This window comes from Parambassis ranga, chromosome 22 (genome assembly GCF_900634625.1).
Source record: "Parambassis ranga chromosome 22, fParRan2.1, whole genome shotgun sequence".
NCBI lineage: Eukaryota > Metazoa > Chordata > Actinopteri > Ambassidae > Parambassis > Parambassis ranga.
In genome coordinates this window covers 13,383,663-13,405,375 of record NC_041042.1, presented here as the reverse complement: position 1 = coordinate 13,405,375, position 21,713 = coordinate 13,383,663, and positions in this window count along the sequence as shown.

Here is a 21,713-nt window from a genome sequence, read left to right as displayed (position 1 = left end):
TTCACCTGCGGTTGGACTTAGCCATAAAACTACTGGTTAAGGCAAATAAATAACAATAATTTTACCATTGTCGCTAATTGTGTGTTTTCAGAGACTTAAATATCAACCTCAGGTTATGTTTTCCTGGTTGACAACAGACTGCTTCCATGGTATAGTGATTGGCATAGCTGTAAGTACTGTAAAGCAGTGATCTGTTCAGTTCAGTCCAACATCTCAGTCCTTTGTGTGCTGGTAAAAGTAGGCAGCTCGCTGTGTGCCAGTCCTATATGTTTCTGCAGGAAGTCATGGAGCCTGTCTCACACACATCAACCAAGCAGCTGCTGATTCTGAAAAGTTGCTGTTGATTAAACTTCCCTAACAGGAAGCGAAATACTTTTCAAAAGATTCAAAACGTTTTTATTTTTTTGTTTTTTTGTTCTGGTGGTGTCTCATCAGCATCCACATTCTGTTCTGAAATGTATTTGTGTTACACATCAAGAGCAGAAGGCTGCCTCTCATTTAAAATGCAGCAGTCACACAAAGCCAAAAAGCAAACTGAAAACTTTTTGTGTTTTCTCAGACTTAGGAGTAATTACTGTACAGTGTGTGTGTGTGTGCGCTGAATCTGTGGCTGCTCACTGTCTTTGGGTTGATTGTTCTTTATTTAGCATGTCAGTCTAACCTATTCCTTTAAAATGACACGTTCTATATAAACGAAATAACCTTGACTTGATTATTTTAAAGTCTTGTTTTGAGGATCCTTTGTGCAGTGCGCAGTGAGGCGGTAACTTTTTTTATTTTTTCTGCTCGTGTAGATATTTTTGGATCCATTTTCCAGTAGAAGACGCAAAACATGCTTTAGATTAGTGAGTAAATTGGGTCATAACTACCCTCATTTCCATTCACAGCTCTGTTATTATAATAATTGGTGTACTCTGTGATTGATTCCAACATCATGTCAGCAATTTTTACGCCTATATAAGACATCCTGCAGCCATTCCAGCATTTAAGCATCCATACGTCTGTGCTGCATTTTCTCTTAACTGAAAGGATGGCTGATTGGCTGCACCTGTGCCTGGTGTTTCGGGGGACTGAAGCATTAGCTATTGATTTCAATCTTCTTTTTTGTGCAGCCGGAAGAATATTGTTGACTCTCTGTGTTCAGGTACCCTTCTCAGTTTTTAAACATGCACCACAGATGAGATGCCCCCCCCCCCCCATCCCCTTTCCTGTAAGTGCTGTCATTTTTATCTTTTGAAAATTAACAATAGGCAATCTTGTATGCTAGTTTTTATTCATCACTGTGACAGTAATGGCTACGCACATGTCGCCCGCGTTATGAGGACAGTCAGCCGCTGTGAGGACAGAGATGGACGAACAGGAAGAGAAGATCAGAGAGGTGAGTGGAGACAGGCATCCAGAAGGATATAGCTTGATGGATAGAGGGCATAGAACAATGAAATATGCATCAGGGCTCTCGTGAAATTTTAATCCAGACTGTTGACTGGAGGTTGACCCCGTTGTGACCCAACACTTGGGGAGGAGTGAAAATATCCACTGAGGGAGACCGGAGGGTTGCTGCGGGTGCAGGAGCAAGGGCGCTGAAATTGTGAGGAAGAAGGGGAGTAATGAGGCCGGCTGGAGGTGTAGACGGGTAATTTCATCTGTCTGAGTGCCTGAGTGTCTGAGAGTCCCCTAACTACATAAGAAGCTCAGAAAATCTGCTACGGCTTCGGAAGGATTTTTTTTAAAAGGAAAAAAACATGTTTTTAATAATATACGCCAACAGTGAATCCGCTACAGCGCTCAGTAAAAACCTTGTACGGGTGCACACTCTGAAAGATTTTGGCGTGTTAAAGGTGAAATCCTGGTAGAAAATCACACAGATTCTTCTTTTCTAATAGAATAGTTCAAAGGGAGCACAAACACTTCTCTCCCACAGCACTAACACTTTAATCTGTTATAATATAAAAGGGAAAAAAGCCTCTATGCACACACACACACACAAAGGCTTTATCCCTTTGTGCATATAAGAAGCAGAGCATCTGACCACATCCCCAGGACATCAGTCTGTCAATAAAATAACCAAAATATGTTGATATTTGCATAAATTGATTGAACCGCACAGGATGATAGGGCTGACTTATGCAAATTCAGTTTTTATTTTCTATTTGCCTTTTTTTTTTTATTCAATAACTCGCTGCTGATGCTTGAACTCGGGTGCTTGTTGTCCCTTGGTATTCATTATCGCCGTTTCACTGGTTGTTTGCGCTTCTACAAACATTTTGTGTTTGCAGGTGTAAAGAGCAGAGCGCAGATCTGTGCAGCAATTATCAGCTCAGTTCTTCAACCGCAAATGGATATTTGTAAAAAGATGAAACTAAAAAGTGTTCGAGGTCCCATTTCATTACGTCGCAATCTTGTTTTTTGTAAATTCAGTTGGTTTAGAAAATGAGTTCTCTAAGTTCTCTAAAAACTTGATTTTCAGATCTTCTGGTTAGAACTGATTAAAATTCAAATTTTAAAAACCTAAAGTTTTAATTTGTCAAAGTAAAAAAGTGAAATTTTATTTACTTTCTTCAGTTGTGATCACTAACTGGAACTAACACACAAAATGCAAAATGTGACTACAAATTATTGAATAACTATAAACTTTAGCAACTGCAACCTGATTTAGGTATAACTTTAAAAAAATCAAGTTCAATAATTATTTAATTATTTATACCTTTTTACTTTTTTTTTTTAAAGAACTGATTTTTATTCTTCAAATGTGTGTTGTATAAATACCACACTTCTGGCATAGTTTAGCATTGCTGCCCTAAGGTTAGCTCCACCACTCGGCTGTTTCCGTCCTCATAATGATGTGGATTTATTTCTACCTCCACCTTCAGATTTCCTGCAAAATTTCCTCTTGTGATTTGCTGTTTGTTCATAAACATCTGTGTGCCTCCTTCAGTTTGTGTGCGTGCGTGCTTCCTATAGCTTTAACCACTCCCTCAACCTCCTGTGCACCGGCCCGTAGCCTCATTAATAACCTCTGCGTTTGCTGAATGGGGCCCGGGCGATCTATTGCGGTCTATTGCGGTGTTGTTTTTGTTTGGCCCTGGTCACAGTGATTCCTGGGAGATGGCAGCATCATAAATCTACAGCTTATTCATGGAGCTAACCTGACCTTTACAGCAACGCAGAGAACAGAGGGAGAGGCAGACAGAAGGAGGGAGAACAGCAGAAAAAGGTCCGGGTGAGGAAACGGAAAAGGGAGGGAGAGTGGGAGGTTAGAGGGTTTAAAGGTAGAGCTGAGGGGATGAGAATGATAAGGAAGGAGGAGGAAGGAGGGGGGACAAGAGGAGGGGAGGGTGGCCGAAGAGCAAAGCACAGCTGAGGAATGAAGGACAGAGGAGGCTGTGGGAGATGTGAACGATAGAAGAGGGGGAAAGAAATTCAGTGGAGAATAGGAGAGTGAAGCGAGAGAGACAATGGCAGTCAAAGGATGGAAGTGGTGGGACCGAGAGGTTATTACAGGATGAAAGCAATCAATGAGTGTGAAGGGACAGAGAGAAGGAGAGAGATGGAGAATTGCATTCTGGAAGTGTGTGTGTCTGAGTAAATGGAGCCCATCTCTGCTCCGTCACCTGTCGAGTCTTTAATAAAGTCTCTGTGTCGGGGGTTTCGTTGACTCCCAGATGGCACCTCATCCCTCTACATGAGCTGTCTCACACATGACCAACAACACTATATACTGTGTTTGAAAGCACATCATGTATGTAGCGTGTGTGAAGGAGGTCTGCACTGCATTAGAAGCCTCTTTTACATGAAGTCCTTTATGGAAGTGTTTGAAGCAAAACTCTGAATTAGAGTCAAGTACGTATTTTATCTCACACACATGCAACACTGAGTAGAATGCTTGTATCAGAGTGATTATTCCAACATTTAGTGCAAATGTGGTTAATGGCAGCTCGCCCACAGCAGAATGTGGGGGTGAACAGGTCAATATTTCAGTCCTTGAATAGAGCATGTGTGCATATTTTTCTGGCCACATCTCTGCCTGTTCATGGGGTCAGAACTCGTTACAATGGTTTGTTTTCCATCTACAATCTGTTTTACTATTATGAATATCACCTGTAGTTTTTTTCTTTATGTCAAAATGAGCCCTGAATAAAAACTTAATGGTGGGTGAAAACTAAACCACTCACGGTATCAGCGGGATTCTAACCTCAGACTCCATATGTTTTCTGAGCATAAACAGAATGTTGATGCATGAGGGTGGGTGGGTTCTACTGACCAATCAGAGCAGCTGATTTTTACAGAAACAGATCCATATGCCACTTGACAATATAAAAATAACAGCCACAGATTTTACAATATTTTTACTGAAAATATTTCTATAAGTCTAAATTAAAAAGTCTTCTAGGTTACGTCCTCTATTTAGCACTTTTACTTAATTGAGCAAATGTGATTACTTCACCCCAAAACTTTTTTCATTTCATTCAGCTGTAATGGACCCTTTTTTCTTTATTGGGTTTCTTCTTAATTTTCTTGTATAACAAACCATACAAATGAACTTGCTAAGTAATTTATTCACACCACCTGAATATCTAAAAAGGTGAAACAGCGTGACCTAATATTTTTCAATAGCAATAGCATCCCTTTAAAGCGCTCACACACACACACACACATAATTTGAAGACGAACCTACTCTGTTATCATGTCTCATTATTATCCAAATGATATGCTAACCATTTGTACCTAATTGCTTTGGCAATATTATTTCTGAACTTTCATTCCAGTTGAGCTCATTAAACTGAAATTGCACAGAGATAGAGGTTGATTTGTGAGCCAGCAGCGTGGTGGACTGATAAAGCCATTCCTATGGAAACTGCTCCCCTCATTGGTATTCTGCACCTGTCTGCCACACAGACCCATCATAGATCCAGCAAGTAAAAAAGGACCAGCAGTGACCAGCAGCACTGTAGACCCAACACACACACACACAGTCTTTAACATTCTACAGATGAAACACCACTACTTACTGTAAGCCAATTAGCTGCTACACTATTAAGTGGTTTGTGCATTTAATGTGTGGACGTAACCGGTGGCTGTTCCCCAAGAAAATGGACCCTGCTGTTTGTTTTCAGGTGGTGTTTATGTGGAGAAAGACCCCGGTCAGGTCTGAGAATTATTCTCCCTCAGGCTGTTGTCTTGGGAATTTGGCTGTAATTTCAGTGAAATTAAACAATTTGGAAACTGAAATGAGATCTCAGCAGACTGCCAGGAAAAATCAATTGGCTGTGGTAAGCAGAAATGATATATACACACACATGCATGAATTAAGGCACCCATACAAAAAAAGCAGGTACACACACTTTAATAACAAAAGTATCCTTCAGGCTTTTTTGGAGAAAATGCCAGAAAAACATCACGGACAAACAAGGCATGTGATCTAAAAGTACCTACGAGTTTGTTAAATGAATGAAAAACAGCACTTAAAGGTGTAGTTCAACTTTTTGGGACATACTAGTTTATGTTAGATGGCATCTGGGCTTGCTGGGGATTAACACAACATGTCTCAACTCATTTGTTCCTTGCTTGTAACATGTGATGCACTAGTGCATGGTGTAATCGTTGCTGAGTGTCTCTCCTTCTCATTGGTCACTGTGGAAGGTGAGCTAGAATGGTGAACATTGCATCACACAGCTGCTGTTAGTAGTAGTATGCAGATCTATATAAACACATCCTCGTGAAAAAACATCACATATAAGCCAGCCAGATCTGGCACATGGTCGGGTTTCTGCTAACATAACATATTATTGTATTAGCCAAAGTCAGCTGAACATTGGACCAATAAAAAAAGTCTGAGTAAGAATGATGAAGTGATGATCCAACAAGGTGGACTTTTACTCAGGATTCCAAGGTTCAAGCCCCCCTGACACCATGACTGTTTTGTTTTTTCTATTGCTGTTAACTTTTGGCTAGATTAAGATTAAGAAATCTTAAATTGCACAGATACAGTAGCAGTAAAATATAAGTCTAATGTTAGGCATTAAAAACATGCTAAGGGCACATTTTACAAGAAAAACCGCTCCATTGCACAGTCGCCATTTTCAGTATGTCGCAGGGACAAGTCCACAACTTCATGAACACGTAGTTTCAAAGACTGAAATATTGACATGTTATGATTTCATGGTGAGGATGGGCCAAATCTACTGTGTTGGTACATGATGGCATGGTTTACAATGGGAAACATGGGCTAAACAAAGTTTTAGCCTCCACGACTAAAAAGTGCCGCCTGAATTGACTGTTGCAATAGCACCCTGAATGGTTCTTCATCCAAAGACTTTAATAAACTTCACTACATCCAGAACTTCACTGCCTGCCTCCTCATCTCTCTGCCCTAAAATAGCAAAAGGGCTGTTTATAGCTTAGGAGTTTTAGCTAATTATAAAGAAACTTTACTAAAGGAAGTGATCACCTGCTCTCTGTAACTGTTCTCTTTGCCTCCTTATTGTTTTTCTTCTGCTCATTTTACTCCCCCATTCTCCCTTCTCTCCCTTGTCTCATTCACCCTCTATCTTCACCTGTCCTCCGTGCTCCCCTATCCTCCTGCCTTCCTGTCATCTCTCTCGTTTCTCTCCTCAAATCTTCATCAGTCTGTCTTCCCCTTCCGTCTTGTCTCGCCTCTCCTCCATCTCTTCAAAGTCGTCTCAGTCTTTGCTGTCATTGCGCCGAGAATTACACATCGCTCAAAGCCGTAACATCTGACAAAATGTTGTACACTGACATTGTCGGTGGTAACACACAATGTGATAGGGAAGGTTCACTCAAGCGGCCATGCTATCATCCCAGCAGACGCACACACACAGACTGTACCTACACTTTGACAGTTGTAGATACATCCAATTTACCTCGTAGTGGCCTCCCGAAGGGACGGCGACAACTGAACAGTTCGTAACTCAAAATAACGAACACAAGTGAGCGTGCAATGCATCACACACACACACTTTTCCTCTTCTTCTCTCCCTCCCACTCTGCATTAAGTGCATTCGAGTGGCTGGTAACAGTAGCAGCATCAGGCTTTTATCGCTGTAATTTGCAGCCATACATCAGAGTGACAGTGGCCGGGGCAGGACGGTGTCGGCCCGCTCACAGACACTAAACTGCACTCACTACTGACACACGCCAAGGGCAGCCTCATAATCTAGACGTATGAATTAAACAACACAACTTTGATGTTGCAGATCACAATGCATCATTCATTCGCATCCACAGTGAGACACAAAAGTGAAGGATACTGTTCATCTGCAGCCGCGAGGATAAGATAAGGGATGCCAGGGATAAGTGATGCAGTAGTCATGGCTGGACTTCAATCAGTGAAAATATATACAGCAAGCTATTTATGCAGTGGCTCACATCTGCATTCAAAGGGAAATGGCCAAAGGGAGGTGCTGAGAGAGAGAGAGAGAGAGAGAGAGGGATGGTGATACAGAGGGATGGAGAAGAGGATGAGAGGGGATAAAATGTCATAGCTGGGGTTGATGGACGGGGAAGGTCCATCCACTCCATCTCTGAGTATACGGAGGGATAGAGATGAAGAGGAAAAGAAGGGATGAAAAGGGAGCAGAGAGAGATCGCTGCAAGGTAAAGAGAGGGACTGTATTAGAGAGAATGTGAGCAGAGGGAGCAGCAGGACCAGAGAGTGTGGAAAGAGAGGGAAAGTCGAGGGATTAGGGAGGCACAGAAATGAGGGGAGACGTTATAATGGTTTGCCGGTACAGGAGAAAGAGTGAGGAAAATGTACAGGTTGATGAAGGTGAAGAGGTACATGTGGATTTGAACAGCTGTCTGGGGAACTGGAGAATGGGAGGATAGAGGGGCAGAGAGGGAGTTTGGTAAAGGTTAAGAGGGATTTTGTTAGATCTGTTTTTTTTATTCCATCCTGACTGATTTTAATGGGGTGTTAGAGTCGCCGTGAGGTTACCTAGGCAACTGAAATGTGGTGTTGGACCGGTGGTGGGACGATATCTGAGCAGATGGGGGAATCATCCAGAGGGGCCCGTGTTTGTGCAGTTACACACCAGTATGTGTCTGTGGAGGCATTCAGGTGTGAGGCTTGTTGTTGAGTTCGACTGCGAGTATGTGTGTGAGGAAAAGTGTGTAGTCCTCTCTGAGGGGGCCGGTTTCAGCCTCTGCTGGCTCAGTCACACCTGCCCCTGTGACGGGTACACTTCGAAGAGAGTTCAGTCATGGAAGGAAACTTTTGTAAACTTGGACACACAAGTCTGCGCTGTTGACCAACTAAAAAACTGGCTTCACAGTGTTGAAGTTTGAGGGAACATTCAATTGAAGCAAAACATCAAACAAACACTGTAATCATCACCCTGTCATGACACTCCCAGCAGCTGCTTCTGACTGGAGCTTTGTAAAGCATTTATTTATTTCTATGGATACAAAATAGAATTCATCCAACAACCAACCTGCATGATGTTCTGTTGGATAAGACTTTTTTTCTTTAGATTTTGATTATTTAGTTATTTGTGGTGGATTCAAACCACTGTTATATTTATGTTTTTCAAATCAGAGGATGTGTCTAATTTACTAGTTACTCATAAATAAATTATTTCCTTTCAATATTTTATAGTTTCTTCATTTTAACGTCACCAAATATATACATCATTCCATTCACAACTGGGTTCAGTCTCAGCATGTCGCCCATTAATTGATGAGTTTTGGGGACATAACAGACAGAGAACATCTGGATTTTCTCACTGATCAGGAGGTCTCAAGTTGTAGCAAACAGCAACTATCCTATAAGATTAGGATTAAGAAGCAGAGATAATGTGAATATGTGTGTGTGTGTGTGTGTGTGTAGTGTTGTTCCTTGAACTGCTGTGTGTGTGTATAAGTATGTGTTTTTCCCTGTCTGTGCAGGAATGTACCTTGTTTTTCATTGTACCTGTGTGTGTGTGTGTGTGTGTGTGTGTGTGTGTGTGCATGTGCAGCCATGAATCTGTCTGTCTGTGTAGCTGTGCTTGCACTATATGACAGTGCGTGAATCACCAGAAGCAGCAGAGCCATAAAGCCCAGAGCTGTTAGGCAAGATGGCTCCTGGAATGATCACAGGGCGGCTGTACTTCTATTTCCCGGGCAGCTATCAGTGTGGGAAGCTGAGGAGCTGCTGTCGCTGTGTTTGCAGGGACCTGAGGGTTAGCCAGTATATAGTCACGTCTGACAGCACAGCCAATGACCATAACGTCAGCGACAATGATTGAACACATGAAATATGTGCTCTTTGTCCGTGGTATTGGACAGGGTGGAGGTTAGAGGTAGGGTCAGGGTAAGGGTTAAGGCAAGAGGAAAATTGCCTGTTTGGAAAGAAAGCCCGCCTCACCGGCTCTGCCTCCATCTTTTATTAGTCAGTGTTGAGAGCTTGCCTCAGCGACAAACAAGAGATTTGTCAGATCTGATTTCTTCTCCGCAGCAGAACTTTGCCAGTTACCCCAACACAACACAGTAATATGGAGACATTAATAATGCATATGTGCCCACTGCCAGGGCGGATCTATATAATTGCACCAGACAAAACATTCTTCTGATTCTCACTAATGCAGCATAATTTTGAATAATAAGATAAGCTCATTTGGTGTTGGGAGTTGGGATCAAAATGCTAAGCAAAGAAAACTGGTTAGTGGTGAGGTTAAGCTAAGTTTTTCTTCATCTTAACCCAGAAAAATTATACATTTTTAATACTATGCAGCTCTTTAATACACAGAAAATCAAACCACAAACTCCATGCAGTGATGCAGCCCATTTAGATGGATGAAAGAAGGGAAAAAGCTCATTTTTTTCTGTGTTAATGAATTTACTTTTCACCCATTCATGCAGTGTTTACATTGCCTCCAATGTCACCCGCCGCTGCCATTAGAATATGGATGCTGCCATTGTTTTGCATGTTTTTACCATTTATATTAGTTATATGACATTTTGAGCCAATGTGGGCTTTTGTCATTTACCTTCTGCTTCAGCTGGAGAGACTAAATGGAAGCTCCGCAGAACATTGAATGAGAAATAACAACATTATTATTGTTAAGTGTTTCATAAGTAGTTTTGCAGGCAAGCACATCCATCAGAGCTGCAGGGGTGGGTGGATGGAGGCAGGAAGCTGGGGATGCAGGAGCCTGGTATGGGGGGGGGGGGGTGGCTGCACTGTGGTTTGGTGGTTGTTACTGCCTATATCTGACTGCTGATGACTCCAGATAGCAGAGCACAGTACAGAAGCTCACTAGTGCCATCAACAGGTGCAGGGGGGCAATGCTGCTCAATAGCCGGCATCCACTGAGGTGATATTCATCGAGCTCTTTTGGGGTGTAATGGTGAAGATTTATCAGAAATATGATCTGGTCATAAAGTGAAAGATGCCACCGTCTCTACAGGGTCTGGAGAAGGATATATGAGGCTTGGGGATTAAGGTGAAGATGAGGCTGGCTGGTGTCCAACCTATTCTCTGCCAAGGTTAGACTATCCTCTGGCCTTTAAAACCCTGTCAGCCATGCTTCCTCTCTCTCTCTCTCTCTCTCTCTCTCTCTCTCTCATATACACACACAGTTTGTCCTTATTCTGCCCAGAAGTAAGGTCAAGGTTAGACTTCAAAATCACTGCCCCACTTCATGTCACCCACTCTTTCTACCTGTTTCTTTAGACCTACACACACACACACACACACATACTTATGCATACCAGACCCGCAACAAACTAAACACACTACACAGCTGAGATTTTCCTCCATAAATAAGCATGGTCCATCCATCACAGGGGCCTCAGTGGGCCCTGCTTGCCCTCTGGCTAGTTCAGCCCAGCAGCAGCACACTGGGGGACAGACAAAGAAGGTCATCCCAAACCTCCACAAGGAGAGGAGTAATAATAATCATCATCTCTCTGAGTGATTCTGTGTGGATTCCTTGTTGGTTGGTGTGAGCAAAGTAAATGGCCTACAGCGCTTTTAAGGGAGCGCTCTCTCTCTCTTTTTGCTCTCTCAGTCCCTCACTTCTTCATATAGATTTTCCGTCTTTGACCAAGGCTGACTGAAACAGAATGAGTGGAAAGGCTTCAGCGTGTGTTGCATGTTTCTGAACAGTCAATGCAGACGAGGAGATGGAGCTCATGCTGCAGGGTGCAGATACAGATTCTCCCCTGTCTGATAGAGCCACTGGGGAATTCCCAAGAGCTAAACCGGGTGTGTTAATGAGTTACAGGAGAGTCTGTGCGTCTGTTTAGATGTCCATCCACAAGTTTGCCACAAGAGTGCTCGCAGTTCTGAAACTGAAAGTTAATGCAAATTAGAGCTCAAGTTAAAATCTGAAATACAACACTACCTATTTTCTTCAGTAAAACAACACTTTCTTTCTGGTTCTGCTCACTGAGGTAATTGCTGAGACAGCCAGCAAAAGCACTCCCATCATCACAAAGGCTGGAAACAAAGTTTAATCACACTGTCAAGTGTGAAACGGAAAAAAATGCACCTAAAACACTGCACTACAGCGACAAGGAGTATGACCGAGCCTGTGGTGGCATCAGAAGGAGGAATCAAGTCTCAGATACTAAATAGAAAAAAAAAAGCTTGTCGTTCAGATTACAGTCTAAAAGAAGAAGGCGAACGACTGTGAGGATACATGCTATAGCTTTGGAAAGTCCAAGGCTTGTGTTCAAAAATAGTTACAGAAGCACAGAGAAAACAAAAATACCAATCTGTCCACGAGTAGAGAGCCAGAATCCATGTCCGTGAGCTGCTGTTCTGATGTAACAGTCAATTATATGACCCATCCAATGAGAGCTTACCTGCAGGCACGTGTCATACGCACAGTGTTGGATACTTATTCCCCCTCAGAGTCAGAAGAGGGAGGCAAACATTTTCTGTTGAGGCTTTAATTTTTTTTCTCATTTTTTAAAACAACAGTGAAGTTGGGTGGCACTCACCTCACAGCAAAGAAGAGTCTGGGTTCGACTCTTCCTCGTAACATGTGTGGGGTTTCTCCGGGTGCTCTGGCTTCCTCCCACATACCAAAGACAGGCACGTTAGCTTAATCTGGGACTCTAAATGGGCTGTAGATGTGAGTGTTTGTTTGTCTCTCTGTGGTCTATGTGGAAGCTGAAGCCAGTTTGTCCTTTAAAGCTGCTCTGTGTGGAGCACAGCACACCATCACAAACCTCTCACCTCCCAGATCTGACCAGAGGACACCGAGTCCTGAGATGAATTGCCTGAAAGTACGACATGTCAGTTTCTCCCAGACTGAATTTGCTTCAAACTGGATAGTTTCGCTCACACTAAAATCCAGCAAACTGCTACCTGTGTTGTGTTGTTTGCAGCATGTATTCACACTTACTCTTTGACACAAGTAGGTTGCACCTCGCAACATCACGACCAAACTGTTGTGTTAAAACTGACAGAAGTGGTTCACCGTCATCACACCTTTTTTGTCCCCACAGACTAATTAGGAAGTAATTGCTGTCAATTTAGTTGAGGAATTTATGCAACATGACACATTGCAACAGCGCTCAGGGGTCTCATGTATCCTCATCTTGATCAAAAACCTAATGTGCCGCCCTGCTTATTTATGGGGGGCTCTTAACCTTTAAAACTGCAGGGAATGAGCCCAGGAACATCCAGAGACCTCGGGGATTTATGTCCCCTAGTAAAATAAGATTAGTCTCAACCTCTCTCGAGCACTCTCCCCTTCGGTTCAGTGTGATGTTGTAATTTGTTCAGCTGATAGAGAAGATTAAGGAGAAACCACCATTTAAATAAAAAAATTATATTGATTATCCTGTTATGGTTTCACTTCAGTCATTCCAGTGACTTAAAATGTATTTTACTCCTCAAGGACACGGGAGCCTTCTTTTCTTTGTATTCTATTTTATTAATATTTTAATCTTATCTTATTTTTATCTTATCTTAAATAAACACCCGCCCCCTCAACCCCTTCCTGTGAACACCTGTTTGTAAGATGAACACCCCCCCCCCCCCCCCCCCATTAGTGTGCAGCGCTAAACAGATGTTTGGAAAAGCTGCTTGTGACTCTTGCTGTTAACACCCTCAATATGACGTGCCATTATCTAACATTTTTATATAATATTTAATCATTTTCTTTGCAGCTGTCCTTCTCTTCTTGGTAATGACTTTGTTGTTTAACTTGTAAAGATCTCAGATATGGTATTTTTTTCGGTTAAGTGAATAATTATGTGTAAAAGCTCTAAGAAAAAAGAGGAGAAGCTTGTTGCAGATTCAAATCGAATGTGTTTAATGTGCCCGACAATATGTCCGCCCATTAGCATATACATAAGCATGTGTCCAGTCGGCCGGCTGAAAAGATGTTCTCTTATTATATTCCACCACCAACATGATATTTCCTTTTTTCTACCTCATATGGTAGAACATAATGTAGGAATGGATGTGAGCCTCCCACAATACATGGACGCTCGCTGTGATGAAAAGCATCTTCCTCCCAACCAGAGAGTGCTTTGAAGATGACTCACCTTTTAATCTTTGTGTATTACTGACACACGTTCTGTATCATCTAAAAAAAAAATTCCCTTTAAAGTGCAGAGTTGGACCTACTTTTTGTCGGCTTATACATTCTACTGAATGGGTTTATGGGGTGTAAAAAAATATCTAGATTAAAAGCTGTTTAAGGTATTATTGTGGGATTGTTCTGAGAGAAAACTGTTAAATGTTAAAATAATATAAATGAATGGTAGCCAAAGGCTGTCAGAGTCTGAGGATCTATTAAAAATAAAATAAAAGAGTCTTCTATTGAAGGTGGAGAATGTTACTCAGAAGACAATTTTTTTCACTTTTCTTAAAAATCTAACAGAAGGGTGGCTTTATAATGTTTTTAATTTTACAATTCAAATTAGCCATTATTTTTGTCATGAGAGTTAATTCACCAGTAAATTAGATTCTTTTGTGTCCTTAAAGAGAATCCTTGGGTAGCCAAAAGTCCTTTAACTCCACATTTTCATTCAGCAGCCCGAGCTCCTGGATATATGCACAGGAAGCACTAAAAAGGCACTTTATAATGGTTCAAGGATACTTAGCCTTGAAGAACCTAATGTATGCTTTGCTGCCAGTGCAGAGAGGACGGCGGGTCGAAGCACTGAAGGAGAGCAGAACGCAGTGTGAACATGCAGAGTGTATTTACAGTGGAATAGATGGCAGATGAGATGAGGTCTGGTTTTAATAGAGCAGAGACCTGCTCTCACAGCCAGCTGCCTTCAGAGGCCTCAGAGGAGAGGTGCCAAGGAGAGGTGAGGAGCAGTGTGTGTGTGTGTGTGTGTGTGTATGAGTAAGGTGAGTGTTTTTTAACAAGTACATGCAGACACCGGAACCTTGCAAGAATAGAAAACTTGGCTAAATAGTCACCTGTGAGGACTTTAAACAGGATCTCATTAGGGAAAATCTGATTTTAAGGGTAAAAGGTAACAGACTGAGGCTGCAGCCAGAGCTGCATGTGTGTGTAGGGGCATCTTGGTGTGTGTGCATGTGTTGACCTATGCTACTTTTGGGGACACACATCTGACTTCAGCCCAGTTAATTGGGGACAGCATGCAGAAGTGAGGACAAAAGTGTCTTCTCCAACCCTCAAGTCGCTGATTTCTTTTCATTGTAAAGGTTAAGGGAAATGTAATGGATTTAGTGTGTTCATTCAGTTTGATTTATACTACTTTTGAGGACAAACCCAAAATCTGTACTGGGGTCATAAATTGTGAACATTATGTTTATTTTGGGGTCATCAGGTCTGGGAGACATTGGGTTTTGTCTTCCTATGCAAATTCCTCAAAACTTATGCTACTTGTGGGGACAGACACCTGACTCAACACCCATTCAAAACACAAGTCTTGTCTTCCATTAGATAAATATAGATTTTTCTAGTTTCCAGTTTAGGCAAGGAATTCTGCATAAAATGTATCTAACTTAATAAACACATTGGTTTAATAACTGCTATTTTTGGGGAGTGGTTAATTTAATGCAAGTTAATTAACAACTAGGATGTCCCCAAACATAAGTATATTTTTATCCATTGTGTGTGTTTATGCAGATGGCAGCATAAGACGTGACCCCCCCCCCCCCCCCCCCAAACAATGGTAGCATAAGTTGACACAGCCTTCAGGAGTCTGAAGGCTTTTGTTTACTTTGTTCCAGCAGCCAGTGTTGGTTTCTTTGACCATGACAACAATGGCTCCAACTCTTCTGAAGTAGGCTATTAGTTAGTGTTGTTAGTTCTCCCCTACAACAACCAGTAACTCCACAGCTCGCTAATTAGCATCACGTTTGTTCATTTTTTTTTGCAAAAACTCAAGTGCACAAAAGACAATTTGCCACTTTATTAGGTGTTGTGGGTCTAACTCGGTGTTGGCTGGGAGCACTAACTTCCTGGAGTTTCCACTGGTTGCATGGCAACTGGTACATATTAATGAGTTAATTAGTGATTTTTAAGAGGTGGTGGTGGGAGGATTGTGTTACCTTTAGAGAGAGTAACAGCACATCCACTTTACCTACAATCACTGTGCTACCAGTGGAGTGTTGCCAAAACCTTGAACTATTCCTTTAGCACAAACCTCAATCATGCACTAAAAATGTTGCCTGGGAACAAAATCAGGAATGACGTTTTTGGCAAACAAAGATAAGTTCACAGGATCATAATGTGCATGTGTTGTTGTTTAACAAACTGATGATATGATATGTGCAAACATCTGCAGCCACCCATAGGAGACAGACCATAATCACACATGTTTCTTAAATGGAATTCATAAACGAGCATTCTGTTCCTCTACACACACACACACACACACAGCTGGATCCTCTCCCTTTTAAAGCTCTCTTTGGTCAAACGGGCCTTCACAGCTGTGTGATGATGACATGATACATCCAGTAACCTCCATCATGTTGTACAAACACACACCCAGACACACACTTACTCACGATTGCTCTCTGTGCCTCCACACCCTTTCTCTTCCTCTCCAACAGCAGTCTGACAGCTGTGGAGCAGCTTGCCAGCAGTGTCACACAGACAGAAAGCTTTTAACACTGAGAGGTGTGTAATATTCATAAGGAGTGCTCCACTTACTGTGTAATAGACGTTGGCGAGTGTGAGTGTGAGCAACACTGATCTGGTCCTTAGTGATGTGGTCTAATTTAATATTAATGCCAGTTGTGTGAGATAGCTTCTTACCCTGTTGTTCATTCTGCTCCATTTCTCACATGCAATGCGCTCCCACGTTACAGCAGAGACATTCGCTGGTATCCCACCTCAGGGTGCTGCATTCGCTACAATGGAGAGTCTTGGGTGCACTTGTTTTTGGGGCTTTTGTTCCTCCATACACACACACACACACACACACACACACACAACTTTTCCACAGTGTAGATGTAGAGCAGTGATAGATTGGCTTGGCACAAAAGCAAAGCCCACAATCGTTTTTGCTAACCAATTTAGCAGCGATTATCTGAGGACACAGGCACAGAAAAAAAAGTTCTTTGTTTTAAGTCGTAGTTTAAAAGTTCACTTTGCTGCATTTTTTTGTAATTGGTCCCTTTATGTTCATAGTCCCCAATTACAAGTGAACCAAAGCTTGTAAACAGGAGTCACAAATAGTTCAGCTTTATCGAGCCGCTCTGCTAATCTACCATCCTGAAAGTTTGGAGATTTAGGTGATGCAGGGTCGTCCAAACGAGTTCTTATAACTTCAGTAAAGCATGAAGTAACACTGGAGCACACATGAAGAGGCAGCTGAATATGCACACCACTACGTCCTTGGTTCAACTGGTTGTGTCTTCTAAGAACAGGTAAACGCTGACTCTCACATGAACTGATGGGTCATAAATTAAAGGAAAAGCTTGAATAAATCAGTAGATGTAGAGTAAATGTAGATGTTTCTCAGAAGGTCACTGGATGGTTGAATGAGTGTGGAAATGACTGCATTCAATGGCAGCTGGTATTAACCTGTGTGGTTGCACTACCTCACAAGGGAGGAAGCATGTAATGTTAGTAGGACAGTGAAAAATGATGTAAGTGACATAGACTAAGGTGACCTTTGTCATGAAAGTTATTGTTAAACTGTGAAACTACAGGTCTGTATTCTACCAACAATCTGGACTTATTTTCATCGACATCAAACTCTCAGGTACAAAGAAGGAAAATGAGAAAGTAGCAGATTAATAACAGAGGGAACAGGAGTCCTCCCTTCAGCCAGAAGCTGAGCACAAACACTGACTTGCACTCAGTCCAACACTCAAATCTGGTGATTTGTCTCACCCAAAACAAAGTTCACCTTGTGCTCCCTCTCTTGGAAGACAACCAGTGTTCCATCTTGTTGCAGTTATTTCATCCCACCTGAGTTTGGATCTCATTATACTCACCTGAGTGAATCACATTAAAGCAACAAACACTCCAGAAATTGAATCCAAACATGCTTGTGAACGTGGAGTGAATTAGTTTCCCCGTCTGTCGCCGTCTCTCGTTGTCACATCTTCTGTTCGCCACGTCCTCTTCCACCATTCCTCCACCCTTCTCTTTGCCTCCTGACCGAGCTCCTTCCCTTTCTTCCTCGCCATTTCCCATCTCTGTGTAACTAATGGTCCTTTAAACGCGGCTCCAGCTGTCGCAGCGTTGGGACTAAATCACAACAATCATGAGTTATTATCAGCGGCGTGCTGACTGATTGTGCTAATGTCTGCGCTGATCGTATTAATGCAAGCACTGATTGGAAAACATCCATCATAATATTTCTGGCAATGAAGAAGTAATAACTGGCATTATCCTGATAATGAAAGAGACCGTTAGGCTGAAGATTAAAACTAAACAGTGATAACAAGGGACTTCATATTTGGGAATTACTGAGAGCAGAAGGAGAAATTGCTGCTCCTCGTTCTCAAGATGTCCTTGCGTCTTTGCCTTTTACCTTTCATCCCATTTACTAATCACTAAGTATCTCGTTTTGCTTCCTGTGCATCGTTCTCTTGTCTTCTTCTCCTTTTCCTCCATCTCACACTGTTTGCTCCTCATTTCGTCCGTTATTTTTTCTGCTTCCCTCATTAACCCTCCTAATTCCTCCTCTTCCCCTTGTGTGTCCTTCTTATTTAACATCCCAACAGCTTATTCTCCCTTTCCTGGACGGTTTGTTTAGATTGCTCATTCTTCATCCCATTTGTAGAAATCCTCCCTGCTCCTTCCTCATTTTGTCTGCTTATTCTCTAACAATCCACCTGTTTTTTTTCCCCTTCTCCCTGATCCTCGACGTCTCTTGTTTGACAGCCAACCTGCTTTACCTCCTCATCCTCCAGGGCTCTCATTTGTGTGTGTGTGTTTCTTTTTCTATATCCCCACCTCCATAGCAGTAAAGAGGAGGCCTGTCCATTTATGAGAAAGAGACTGGAGGGGAGGTGTGGGAGGGAGTTTCAAGAGTTTTAATGAGCCAGCGCTCACACTTATGACAGGAGGGGCAAGTGATGGAAAATTAATCTGTTTGAGAGAGGAAGAGAGAGAGAAGCTGCGTGTGTGTGTGTGTGTGTGTACTTGAGGGAATTTTTAAGAATGTGTGTTATCCTGTGAGAATTCACTGGCTCACCAAGCAGAGACATTTTTAACTTTTACAATCAATATGAGTGGGTGTGTGTATACGTAACGTGTGTGTGTGTGTGAGAGAGAGAGAGAGAGAGAGAGAGAGAGAGAGAGAGTGTGTGTTATACTGATGAATGGCCCAGCTCTTAATGTTCTCAACCACTCTGTGGACTAACTAGACTATTTAATCACCCTCTCTCATCCCCCGCCTTCTCCTTTCTGTTTTTGCCTCTCTGCCAAAGCTCAGTGTACTGCTGAGGTTAGACAACACTTATTGTACAATACATTACTCCTGTGAGTGTGTGTGCATGTGTGTGTGGGAGAAAAGAGAGTGTGTGAGCATTAGCACAGCATCAGTCAGTGTCCAGCCTGCTGGCTCATACACCTGTCGGCTCGTTATGGAGCGCAGCAACAGACAGAGGTGGCAAACGGAGCATAAATCTAACACACACACACATACACACACTCCCACGCAAACACACCTACACAAATCCTTGTTATACTTGTGTTGACTTACACTCGCTCTCTAACTTCGCTTAACTTCTGCTGTCACCACTAATTGCCCGACTGCAGCCATTAACCTGAACTTTCACGTTTAACAGTGACACTTAAAATAACCCTTTTTCCTAATGAGGTTTAGAAAGGGCTGGTTACAAATTACTCTTCTACCCAGATTTTATAAGTTAGTGACATCACACACACGCACACACACACACACACAGAGCTACACCTTGAGGACTGCAGGACCTGTAAATGGATGTGGGTGTTGGCACGCGATTTGCGATGTCTTTGAGTTGTGTGTGTGCATGTGTGAATCATGTCCGTCCGTGCATGTGTGTGTCTGTGTGTGTGTGTGTGTATGCCTATAGCAGTAATGAGCACTGGGCTATGGGATGCCCAAAGGCAAGGTTCCCTAACAGGGTCAGACTCAAGGACGTCTGGCAGTGATCCACACACCCACCTACTGTACACACATGCACAAAGCATATTGGACCGGCAGACTGCAAGCTGATCCAGCACCATTAAACACTGTGAGGAAACAACATGCTTTTGGTACATCGCACCCACCCGTTGTGTTTTCTTCCACACAAACACACACACACAGTAAAACACCCTCTATTCGTCCCCAAACGAACGAGAGAGATTCACGCTCTGCTAGCAAAGACTCTCAGAGTGTAAGTTATTAATGAGAGCATGTCCTAACAGCATTACAGAGCTACTGCCCCATAGAGGAGAGGAGAGGAGAGGAGAGGAGAGGAGAGGAGAGGAGAGGAGAGGAGAGGAGAGGAGAGGAGAGGAGAGGAGAGGAGAGGAGAGGAGAGGAGAGGAGAGGTAACAAAATGAAGAGAGAACGGGACACAAAATGAGGAGTGGAAATTTGGAAACAAAGAGTCAGGAAAGATGTAGGAGTTGAGGAGATGTGCAAAAAAAGTAGGAGAAAACTGCAGAGGGGAACGGCTGACATGAGGCACAGGAGAGGGAACTTGGAAGAAAAATTAGAGGAAAGATGAGCAGTAATGCAGTAAAGTATGAGCAGCTATGGAGGAATGGTGAGCAGAACATAGGACGGTGGAAAAGAAGAGGACAGGACAGGATGCAAACACTCAACACTCTGAGAGCTGAGCGACCTGTGGTGTTATTAGCCAAGTCACATAGGTGGACCGCTGTGGAGACAGTGCCACCTAGTGGTTGGTATCTAATACTCTCTCACCTACACACACTACCATGCATAAACATCCTGCTCCCTGCTGCTTCACACTCAAACAATCTGCCGCTCGCGGTCATTTTTCACCCAGCTTGTGCGTCATTACAGATGCAACATGGGCCGTCACACAAACCGAGCGCAAAAACATATTTAGAATTGATAGCCAGTCTCTTGAGGCTGTTTGAGTGTGTGTGTGTGTCTGTGTTTGTGCTTGTTGGCTCTGCTTGGGTTTTATTGTGCAAGTGATCTCGGGAAGCATTGTGGGAGCAGAGCGATAAGCCTGGTGTCACTGGCGTCTAATCATACTCCGTGTTCCTTATCGACTCCAGGCTCATGAGACTGAATGAACTGTGGAGAGAGAGACTGAAAGAGAAGAGGAAGAGGAGGATACTGTGGGAATTAAGAGTAGAGGGAGAAGTGGGGTGCAAGAGGGTGGAGTAAGGTGGAGAGAGAAGGAGACAGGAGGGAGGAAAGGGAGGAAGAAGTGGAGATTTAAGGGTCTGCTGCACTAAAAGCATATGAGGAACTTGTGCCAAGCCCCACGTCCTGAGTCACCTCGCCACCCACACAGCACAAACCCACCTTGTGTAAAAGGATCCACCATCCCAATACAACTTCCCACCGTGTGTGTGGATGTGTGAGAACGAGACTTGTGTGTGTGTGTGTATGTGTGTGTGTGTGTTGGGGTTATCAAGAGTGCTAAGGATGGGTGGTAATTGAATAATGACAGTAACGCCTCTGATGGATTACCTGTCACTCTCCACCCTTCTCTCCCTCCATCACTGTCATCCCTTCCTTCTCTGTCGTTCTCGCCTCGCAACCTGCGGTCAAAGTGTCTCCAACTCGTGGCGTCACCCGTGCCAGTGCAGATAAAGACAGCCCTGCAAACACGCACCATGTCAACCACTGCATGCACACTCTTTATTGCCATTTTGGCATTTACAAGAAGTTGAAGATGTAGCAGATCCTTCAAATTAAAGATGAAACACTGCAGCTTCAGCTGCACTTTAAACAACATGGCTTTTATATGAGGTTTGCTGTTTGGTTTATTGATCTGTTAGTGATGCATGTGAGCAATCTGTAAATGCTGCAGCCTCTTCATCTCTGGCTGAGAAACTCTAACTGTAAGCTGTACAACTTGTGCTTATTCCGAGAACCAGTGATGCTTCAGACAATCGAGGAAGAAGAGATGAAGCGGCTGCAGCATCACATCAGGTCTGACAGATGCAATGCATTCTGGTACATGTAGGCCTCACAGTAGTGTGTTTTCCAAGTTGTCAGCTTAGAAAACTCAATATTGGCTATATTGGAATTTATTTTATTTATCAATTTCTTTAAAGTTCCAATTATTTGTTATTAATTTTGAGTAAACTTTGTCCTCTTTTGGAGCTCTCTGTTATCTCTTATTCTGTTTCTATGCG